Here is an 11786-nt window from a genome sequence, read left to right on the forward strand (position 1 = left end):
CCGAGATCCTTCATTGTCAAACAGCGCCCTCCTCATGGACCCCTGAGGTGAGCTTTCAATGAGCCGAAGAGGGGCATCCCACCACCCCGATCCTGGTACAGCGCGACACCTCTTGTCAGTTCATAGTGGAGCTGGGGGATGCTTTGACACTGGAGTTGGGGTTTCTCAAAGCTTTCTCTCAGACCAGAAGCTTCATCCTTGAGCTTTCTTCTCTCACCGCCTAAATCGTGAGTTACTGGCTGTAAAACTAGCTCCGGAGGAACTGAGCACTGGCTTGAGGGAGCCGAAAATCCATTTATTGTTTGGACTGACCATAAAGACCTCGTCTATATCCATAGAGCAAAACACTTAAAACTCCTGTCAAGACCGCTGTGCATTGTGTTCTGACTGCTTCAGGGTTACACTGACTTACTGCTATGTTCACCCCGATGCTCTCTCTCGCCAGCACGTCTCTGAAGTCCTAACACGATCCTCCTTACTGCTTGTATCCTGGCCGCTGTTCACCGCAAGATTTAATCTTTGGTTCAGGAAGCCACCCAGGCTCAACCAGAGCCTCTTTGTTCCTTCTCCTTTTGTTCCAGATTCTGCCTGGTCTTAGGTCCTCCAGTGAGCACATGTTTCCAGAGGTTTGGTAAGTCTTATCACTTACTATCCTTAGTCTTCATTCTTCGGCTCCGGCTCTCCCTATCCCGTCGAGGCCGGCTCAAGTTCCAAATGCCCCTTCGCCATACCGGCCGGCTCCAGTTCCAATTGCCCCTTCGCCATACCGGCTGGCTCCAGTTCCAAATGCCACTTCACCATACCGGCCGGCTCCAGTTCCAATTGCCCCTTCGCCATCCCGGCCGGCTCCAGTTCCAAATGCCACTTCACCATACCGGCCGGCTCCAGTTCCAAATGCCCCTTCGCCATACCGGCCGGCTCCAGTTCCAAATGCCCCTTCGCCATACCGGCCGGCTCCAGTTCCACGTGCCCCTTCGCCATACCGGCCGGCTCCAGTTCCAAGTGACCCTTCACCATACCGGCCGGCTCTAGTTCCACGTGCCCCTTCGCCAGCCCGGCAGGCTCCAGTTCCAAGTGGCCCTTTGCCATACCGGCCAGCCTTCGTCAAACTAAACGTGATTCTTCCAAATTGGTGGAACGCCATAAGCTTTCAAGCTGATGCAGAAGGAATCGCTTTTTCAAATGTAGCTACAGCACTGTGAGTTAGATTAGCTCGCAGTGACGGAGCTACGAGATGATTGGTAGATGCCGAGCGGAGTCAACGTGCTGGGGTGTGAGGTTAGACCATGTCCTGGATGTAGACTGGACCCGATCTGTTCAGAGACACTGGTAACCAGTGAAGGGAGCGGAGGAGCGGAGTAGTGTGGATGAATTTAGGTTGAAGACCAGTCGAGCTGCTGCATTCTGAATGAGCTGCAGAGGTCGGATGGCCTTACCTGCCAGGAGGGAGTTACAGTATTGCATGGAATGACTAGAGCCTGGACAAGAACCTGCACCAGAGCCTGGATCAGAACCTTGACTAGAACCTGTGCCGCCTTCTGAGTTAGAACTCAACCCGCCTTCTGCTTCTTTAAAACTTATTTCCAGAAACCTTTTATGTATATTTTAAAAAACAGATAATTATTAATATACAATGAACATACATTTGTTAATTTAACTATGAAGATGATAACATTATCAATATTGTTTAATGTGTATAGTCATTAAACCCTTTTGTTTTTGCTTGTTTGTTGTAATATCTTTAATTAGATTTAAAAGTATAAGTAACATTTAAATAATTTTTTCAAATAAATAAAATGAATCAATAATATGCCGTGGACCAGTTCTTCGCCCTTGCAGGGCGGTGGGAGGGATCATGGGAGTTTCCTCAGTATGCATATGGGGGCGGCTGTAGCTCAGTGGGGTAAGGGGTTCGTCCTGCAACCCCAAGGCCATCGGTTCGATCCCTGCTCTCCCCATTAGTTACAAGTCAAAGTGTCCTTGAGCAAGGCACTGAACCCCCAGTTGCTCCCCGGGCGCATCACTGCAGCCCACTGCTCCTTAAGAACTAAGGATGGGTTAAATGCAGAGTACACATTTCGTTGCATGTGTACCTGTACTCTGTGCAATGACAATAGATTGAATCTAATCCAATGTGTTCTGTGGACTTGGACCAACACATTAAACCAGCCAGCAGGAGGTACAAGGAAACATACACGTGAAAGCAGCACTAATATTCACCCAGAAATATCAGATAATAATAAAACATTTCACTGGTCAATCAATACTTTTACATTAACTACTGATAATACTTACATATTTTTACTTTTGTAAGGTTTTGAACTGTACTTTAACTGTACTTTGTACAGTGTTTTATTTGTACTTGAACTGCAGTAAAGGATCTGAAGACCCCTTCCATCACCATGTAGTTCTTACTACTTTTTGTTGTTGTTAATATACTTTTTCAGTTGAATCATTTACGCTTTTATTGTGAAGGACGTTCGCAGCAGGAAGTGCTTCTGCTATTGAAACCCGTGCATTAACTGTGAAGAGACCCCGCAGCGGAAACTCGTCTCACAATCTTTCACATTTTCAACATGGTGAGTTTAACATCAGGTGAACGCGTCATATGTATTAATGTAATCGGGTTTAAGTTGTAGTTCATCGATATATCTCGTTTTACTGAATCATCTTTTGGTTTAATAACTAACTTTCTGGTCACGTGACCAAACGAGCAGCGGCTCTGATTAACGGTGGTTTAGCTGTGAAGCTAGTTCTGTAGATAACGGTTGTTAACGTGAAACAACATGGAGGACCTGAACCTGGCTCCTTCCCCCACCAACGGCTCTCAGTGGCGGCAGACACGGAGCGTTACTTGTATCGGTCTTCTCGTACTTTTAAGTGTGGTTCTGTGTGTTTCTGATATTCATAAATAATTCACAAATAAATATATATCTTTATTAAAAATATTTTTTTAAAGTGCGCCACTTTGTTAAAGTGCGCCACTTTAAAAAATGCAGCGTCTCTAGAGGGGGGCGTGGCCACCGCGTCTGACACAGCGTTGAATCAGAAAAACCGTTAGTCACGTGATTAAACGTTCATGAATAATTATGATTTTTTTAATAAAAAGAGCCTCTATTATGCTTTATAAATGTGTATTTATATATATACATTTATGTATGTATATATAATATATGTATATATATTATATGTATGTATATATATATATTATATACATTGTATATATATATTATTTGTATGTATATATATTATATATATGTATATATATTATTTGTATATATATATATTATATGTATGTCTATATATATATATGTATTTATATATTATATGTATGTCTATATATATATTATATGTGTGTGTGTGTGCTTTGTCTTGGAGCTGGATCCTGCTCATAGGATGTTAACACGTTCTTGTTTCCAGCGTGAATGCATCTCCATCCACGTGGGTCAGGCCGGTGTCCAGATTGGCAATGCATGCTGGGAGCTCTACTGCCTGGAGCACACCATCGAGCCCGATGGACAGAAGTCCAACGACAAGACCATCGCCGGGGGAGACAACTCCTTCAACACCTTCTTCAGTGAGACCGGAGCTGAAGCACGTCCCCAGAGCCGTGTTCGTGGACCTGGAGCCCACCGTCATCGGTACGACTCATGGGGGGGGATTTAAATACACACTATATATATATACTTAACAAAAATTAATACATAAAATACATGTATATAAACATATATATAAAATATACATTAAAATAATAATATACATGTATCAATCAAAATATATATATATATATTAAATATAATATATAAATGTGTATACATATATATATATGCATATTGTAAAATATATTTAAAAAATATATATATATATATATACTTAATGAATGAGATCAAAACATGGACTCATTCTGGTGTCACGCCTCCTCAGACGAGGTGCGTGCAGGACCTACCGGCAGCTGTTCCACCCGAGCAGCTGATCACCGGGAAGGAGGACGCGCCAACAACTACGCCCTGGGCACTACACCGTCGGCAAAGAGGTCATCGACCTGGTGCTGGACCGGATCCGCAAACTGGTGAGGAGGAGTTCTCTCCCGGTGACCCTGTGATGCATGATGGGAGGCACCAAACACCCCCGATGCTCCCGCTGCTCAGACCCAGACACACAGAGCAGAAGGTGGCGGTCTGAGCTCTGATGCTCCAGTAACTAGTCAACGTGTTTCCTGTCGAGCGGCAGAGCATTTGAGTTCCTGTGGACCACGACCTGCTTCTCTGTCCCCAGTCCGACCAGTGCACGGGTCTGCAGGGCTTCCTGGTGTTCCACAGCTTCGGGGGCGGCACCGGCTCCGGCTTCACCTCCCTGCTGCTGGAGCGCCTGTCGGTGGACTACGGCAAGAAGTCCAAGCTGGAGTTCGCCATCTACCCGGCGCCGCAGATCTCCACGGCCGTGGTGGAGCCGTACAACGCCATCCTGACCACGCACACCACCCTGGAGCACTCTGACTGCGCCTTCATGGTGGACAACGAGGCCATCTACGACATCTGCCGCCGGAACCTGGACATCGAGCGCCCGTCCTACACCAACCTCATCCGGCTGATGAGCCAGATCGTGTCCTCCATCACGGCCTCGCTGCGCTTCGACGGCGCCCTGAACGTGGACCTGATGGAGTTCCAGACCAACCTGGTGCCCTACCCCCGCATCCACTTCCCGGTGGCCACCTACGCCCCCATCATCTCCGCCGAGCGGGCCTACCACGAGCAGCTGACCGTGGCCGAGATCACCAACGCCTGCTTCGAGCCCGCCAACCAGATGGTGAAGTGCGACCCCCGCCACGGGAAGTACATGGCGTGCTGCCTGCTGTACCGCGGAGACGTGGTGCCCAAAGACGTCAACGCCGCCATCGCCACCATCAAGACCAAGCGCACCATCCAGTTCGTGGACTGGTGCCCCACCGGCTTCAAGGTGGGCATCAACTACCAGCCCCCCACCGTGGTGCCCGGAGGAGACCTGGCCAAGGTGCAGCGGGCCGTGTGCATGCTGAGCAACACCACCGCCATCGCCGAGGCCTGGGCCCGCCTGGACCACAAGTTCGACCTGATGTACGCCAAGCGGGCCTTCGTCCACTGGTACGTGGGGAGGGATGGAGGAGGGAGTTCTCCGAGGCCAGGAGGACATGGCCGCCTGGAGAAGGACTACGAGGAGGTGGGACTCAGCTCCAAGGACGACGACGGGAAGAAGAGGGGAGGAGCTTTAGAGCTGGAAGTAGAGTTACACTTTATTTTGGTCAATGGGTTCCATCATTGGAAGGTTTTATTTCTTCACATGTTCAGAATTAATGTGCCAATAAAGTTCCTGTGTGGTTATTGATCTGTCTTTATTCTTCATTCTAACTCAAAACCAGTTGACGCTCCACTAACGAGCAGAAAGATAATTAAACTATCAATTATCCATCAACTATTTTACCGATTGATCAGCTAAACAATCGAATGTGAGCAAAGCATTGTGGGTAAACTACCAGAACAGGAGTACACATCAAACATCCATCAGTTTAAAGTCTTTAGTCACGTGCACTTTAAGAGCCTCGTCGACATCCTGAACTACAGCCCCCATGATGCACCGGGAGCCAAAGCGTTCTCGTGCGCATGCGCCGTCCAGTCACCACTGAGACCCGACAGAGTTGCGGGTGAGTTGTTGAAGGTCCGCAGTGACGTCACGGAGCCGGTCGCCTCCAGCACGATGAACGCGCTTCCTCTCGTGTGTCTGCGTCCTGAGCCGGTCAGGAGCTGCTGCTGCTCCCGGTGCGTAGACTACAGACTACAGACGTGTGTGTGGAGAGTTGTGTGTGATCGATACTGATCATCGATCAGCCTCCTCGAGCTTCTTACAGCTGCAGCGTTTATCGGGGCGTCGACCTGCAGAGAAGAGCTGCTGACATCACCACAACAACACGAGAAGGATAACAATGACGTCATCATATAACGGATTATAAATAATAATATGACGTAATAACAATATTATTAATAATAAGCAGCCGAGGACGTCGTTTCTCTGTCCTCATTCACTCAAGTTTATGAAGAGACATAAAATAATGATCATATAATATTGATCATATATTATTGATCCTATGCAGCTTGAACATGTGTCATATGTTTCTCCTCAATAGATGAAGCTTGTTGTCTTTGCTTCACTTCCTCCTCGCTCTCTTGTTCCCTTCCTCCTCCTTCCTTCTTTGTGTGTAAAATGAGAGAGATTTGGTTAACAGTTGAGTCAGGATTAGTTAACTCAGTGTTAGTAAACTTAGAGTTCAGTCTTAGTTAACCCAGGCTTAGTTAACCCAGGCTCAGCTAAACCAGGCTTAGTTAACCCAGTCTTAATTAACTCAGGCTCAGCTAAACCAGGCTCAGTTAAACCAGACTTAGTTAAACCAGGCTTAGTTAACCCAGTCTTAATTAACCCAGGCTCAGCTAAACCAGGCTCAGTTAACCCAGGCTTAGTTAACCCAGTCTTAATTAACCCAGGCTCAGTTAAACCAGGCTCAGCTAAGCCAGGCTCAGTTAAACCAGGCTTAGTTAACCCAGGCTCAGTTAAACCAGGCTTAGTTAACCCAGGCTCACCTAAACCAGGCTCAGTTAAACCAGACTTAGTTAAGCCAGGCTTAGTTAATGTTAATATCAATCTGATTTATTGAAAGGACCGTAATGACTAGGTTCCGGCAAAGCATCAGAGGAGACGGCACTTTGCCTGTGAGGAGAGAGAGATATTGTGTCTGCAGCTCAAGGGCAGCTACACGCCTGACAGTATTCAACATTCTCACTTGCTTTCAGTATTTACACATACCAAGAGGCACGGCCAACAGACAGCCCCCACCCGGGGGTACGAGGGAAATCTCATGAGATGACAAGAGTCAAGAAGATCTCAGGGGTTGGGATATGCACCTGTGACGAGATCTGGGTATAAAAGATTGAATCTTAATGTGAGGGGGAGGTGTGGTTTTTGGGCCTCGACTTGCATGTTGAGGAGAGGCAAGTCTACGAGTCTAGAGGCTAGTCTAAGGGTCTAGAGGCAAGTCTACGAGTCTAGAGGCTAGTCTCAGGGTCTAGAGTCTGGTCTAAGGGTCTAGAGGCTAGTCTCAGGGTCTGCCACGCTTCCGTCAATCTGCCCCAGGGCAGCTGTGGCTACTGATGTAGCTTACCACCACCGGGATGACTGCGTGTGTGACTACTGGACTCTGTAAAGCGACTTCGGGATGTCGGCATGCCTTGAGAAGCGCTATATAAAATAAATGATTATTATTATTATTATAGAGTCTAGACTCTTAGACTAGACTCTAGACCCTGAGACTAGACTCTAGACCCTGAGACTAGACTCTAGACCCTTAGACTAGACTCTTAGACTAGACTCTAGACCCTTAGACTAGACTCTAGACCCTGAGACTAGCCTCTAGACCCTGAGACTAGACTCTAGACTCTTAGACTAGACTCTAGACCCTTAGACTAGCCTCTAGACCCTTAGACTAGACTCTTAGACTTGCCTCTAACCCTTAGACTAGACTCTAGACTCTTAGAATAGACTCTAGACCCGTAGACTAGACTCTAGACCCTTAGACTAGACTCTAGACCCTTAGACTAGACTCTAGACTCTTAGACTAGACTCTAGACCCTTAGACTAGACTCTAGACCCTTAGACTAGACTCTTAGACTTGCCTCTAGACCCTTAGATTTGACTCTAGACTCTTAGACTAGACTCTAGACCCGTAGACTAGGCTCTAGACTCTTAGACTAGACTCTTAGACTTGCCTCTAGATCCTGAGACTAGCCTCTAGACCCTTAGACTAGACTCTAGACTAGACTCTAGACCCTTAGACTAGACTCTAGACCCTGAGACTAGCCTCTAGACCCTGAGACTAGCCTCTAGACCCTTAGACTAGACTCTAGACTCTTAGACTAGACTCTAGACCCTTAGACTAGCCTCTAGACCCTTAGACTAGACTCTTAGACTTGCCTCTAACCCTTAGACTAGACTCTAGACTCTTAGAATAGACTCTAGACCCGTAGACTAGACTCTAGACTCTTAGACTAGACTCTAGACCCTTAGACTAGACTCTTAGACTTGCCTCTAGACCCTTAGATTTGACTCTAGACTCTTAGACTAGACTCTAGACCCTGAGACTAGACTCTAGACCCTTAGACTAGACTCTAGACCCTTAGACTAGACTCTAGACCCTGAGACTAGCCTCTAGACCCTTAGACTAGACTCTAGACCCTTAGACTAGCCTCTAGACCCTTAGACTAGACTCTTAGACTTGCCTCTAACCCTTAGACTAGACTCTAGACTCTTAGAATAGACTCTAGACCCGTAGACTAGACTCTAGACTCTTAGACTAGACTCTAGACCCTTAGACTCTAGACCCTTAGACTAGACTCTAGACTCTTAGACCAGACTCTAGACCCGTAGACTAGACTCTGGGCCCTTTGCTCCCTGGTATAACCCTCAGACCCGCAAACTGAAGCAAACGTCACGAAAGCTTGAACGCATATGGCGTTCAACTAATCTCGAAGAATCCCGCTTAGTTTGGCGAGATAGTCTTAAAACATATAAGAAGGCCCTCCGTAGAGCCAGAGCAGCCTATTACTCATCAGTAATAGAAAAAAATAAAAACAACCCCAGGTTTCTCTTCAGCACTGTAGCCAGGCTGACAGAGAGTCACAGCTCTGTGGAGCCGAGCATTCCTATAAACCTCAGTGGTAATGACTTTATGAACTTCTTTAATGAAAAGATTTTAACTATTAGGGACAAGATTAATAATCTCTTGCCCATAACCAGTGCCAATCTGTCCTCAAGTGGAATGGCCTTGGAAACCGCTGTATGCCCTGGTGTATATTTGGAGGGCTTTTCTCCCATCAACCGTGACCAATTATCTTCAACGGTTTCTACTTCGAACACGTCTACCTGTCTCTTGGACCCCATCCCGACGAGGCTGCTTAAAGACGTTTTGCCTTTAATTGGCGGCTCTCTATTAGATATTATCAATGTGTCTCTGCTAACAGGCCACGTACCACACTCCTTCAAAGTGGCTGTTATTAAACCTCTCCTGAAGAAGCCCACTCTGGATCCAGAGGTGTTGGCTAACTACAGACCGATCTCTAACCTCCCCTTCCTCTCCAAGATCCTTGAGAAAGTGGTCGCAAATCAGTTGTGCGACTTTCTACATCATAATAGTTTATTTGAGAAATTTCAATCAGGATTTAGAAAACACCACAGCACCGAGACGGCACTGGTGAAAATTACAAATGACCTCTTAATGGCAGCAGATAAAGGACTCCTCTCTGTCCTGGTCTTGTTAGACCTTAGTCCTGATAGAGGACTCCTCTCTGTCCTGGTCTTGTTAGACCTTAGTGCTGATAGAGGACTCCTCTCTGTACTGGTCTTGTTAGACCTTAGTCCTGATAGAGGACTCCTCTCTGTCCTGGTCTTGTTAGACCTTAGTGCTGATAGAGGACTCCTCTCTGTACTGGTCTTGTTAGACCTTAGTCCTGATAGAGGACTCCTCTCTGTCCTGGTCTTGTTAGACCTTAGTGCTGATAGAGGACTCCTCTCTGTACTGGTCTTGTTAGACCTTAGTGCTGATAGAGGACTCATCTCTGTACTGGTCTTGTTAGACCTTAGTGCTGATAGAGGACTCCTCTCTGTCCTGGTCTTGTTAGACCTTAGTGCTGATAGAGGACTCCTCTCTGTACTGGTCTTGTTAGACCTTAGTGCTGCATTCGACACCATTGACCATGACATCCTGTTACAGAGACTGGAGCAGTCGATTGGCATTTCAGGCACGGCACTAATTTGGTTTAAATCCTATTTATCAGATCGATCTCAGTTTGTATTTGTAAACGATGACGCCGATAACCACCAACGTTAATCACGGAGTTCCACAAGGTTCTGTGCTTGGACCAATTTTATTTACCTTATACATGCTTCCTTTGGGCAATATTATCAGGAAACACTCCATAAACTTTCATTGTTATGCAGATGATACTCAACTATATTTATCGATAAAACCAGAGGAGAGCAACCAACTCGGTAAAATTCAAGCATGTCTTAAAGACATAAAAACATGGATGACCTGCAACTTCTTGATGTTAAACTCAGACAAAACCGAAGTAATTTTAATCGGCCCTGAGCACCTCAGAGATCAATTATCTGGTGATGTGGATTCTGTAGACGGCATTGCCCTGGCATCCAACACCACTGTAAAGAATCTTGGCGTTATCTTTGATCGGGACTTGTCCTTTAACTCCCACGTAAAGCAAATCTCAAGGACTGCATTCTTTCATCTACGTAATATTTCAAAGATCAGGCACAACTTGTCTCAAAAAGATGCAGAAAAATTGGTTCACGCGTTCGTTACTTCGAGACTGGATTACTGCAACTCCTTATTGTCGGGCTGCTCTAATAAATCTCTTAGGTCCCTCCAGTTGATCCAGAATGCTGCAGCTCGTGTTCTCACTAAAACTAAGAAAAGAGATCACATCACTCCTGCACTAGCTGCTCTGCACTGGCTCCCAGTAAAATCAAGAATCACTTTTAAAATTCTTCTCTTAACCTACAAAGCCTTGATTGGTGATGCTCCATCATATCTTAAGGAGCTTGTAGTACCATATTGCCCCACTAGAGAGCTACGCTCACTAAATGCGGGACTACTTGTAGTTCCTAGAGTCTTAAAAAGTAGAATGGGAGCCAGAGCCTTTAGTTATCAAGCTCCTCTTCTATGGAACCAGCTTCACCTTCAGTCCTGGAGGCAGACACAGTCACCTTGTTTAAGAGTAGACTGAAGACCTTCCTCTTTGACAGAGCTTATAGTTAGGGCTGAATCAGGTTCACCTGGTCCAGCCCCTTGATATGCTGCTATAGGCTTATAGCTGCCGGGGGGCGTTTAGGATGCACTGAGCACCTATCTCCTCTTTTCTCTCCTTAAGGATGAATGTTCATCTCTCTATCACACGTTACTAACTCTGCTTTCTCCCCGGAGTCCTTGTGACTTCACGTCTCATGGGGTCATCGGACCCTATGAGACGGCATAGATCATATCTGCTGCTGGATCATCGAGGTCTGGGTCGTGGAATTCCTGCTCCTGACTACGCCACTGTCCTGTTGAGACTCCGCCCACTGTTGAGACTCCGCCCACTCCTCCTCCCCACCGCCATCTGCCTGATGGATCGTGGAGGTCTCCATCGTGGAATATGCCTACTATGAACTATTCATACACTCTGTCATATTCATTGAATGTATTTTAACTCTAAATCTGTCCTTCTGTACACATTACATCTATTGCATCTGTCCATCCTAGGAGAGGGATCCTCCTCTGTTCTCTCCTGAAGGTTTCTTCCCTTTTTTTCCCCCTGAAGGGTTATTTGGGAGTTTTTCCTGGTCCGATGTGAGGTTTTGGGGCAGGGATGTCTATGTGTACAGATTGTAAAGCACTCCGAGACAAATTTGTAATTTGTGAAATTGGGCTATACAAATAAACTGAATTGAATTGAATTGAATTAAACTAGCCTCTAGACCCTTAGACTAGACTCTAGACCCGTAGACTAGACTCTGGGCCCTTAAACTAGCCTCTAGACCCTTAGACTAGACTCTGGACCCTTAGACTAGCCTCTAGCCTCTCAGTCCTTGTGTTCTGGGCCCCTCACAGACCTTCAAGAGGTCTCTGAGGTCCTCTCAGGTGAACTTGTTGTCGACGTTGAGTCTGAACAGAAGTTCCTTCTCTTTGTTTTCTTCATTCAGATTCATCAGGA

The 11786-nt window shown here is 46.4% G+C and overlaps 1 pseudogene; it reads left to right on the forward strand.

The window, feature by feature from the left end:
- The first annotated feature begins 2521 nt into the window (after nucleotides 1-2521).
- On the forward strand, nucleotides 2522-5410 carry LOC130207824 (tubulin alpha-1C chain-like; annotated as a pseudogene).
- Nucleotides 5411-11786: the final 6376 nt, after the last annotated feature.

Source organism: Pseudoliparis swirei, chromosome 18 (genome assembly GCF_029220125.1).
Source record: "Pseudoliparis swirei isolate HS2019 ecotype Mariana Trench chromosome 18, NWPU_hadal_v1, whole genome shotgun sequence".
NCBI classification, from domain to species: Eukaryota; Metazoa; Chordata; class Actinopteri; order Perciformes; family Liparidae; genus Pseudoliparis; species Pseudoliparis swirei.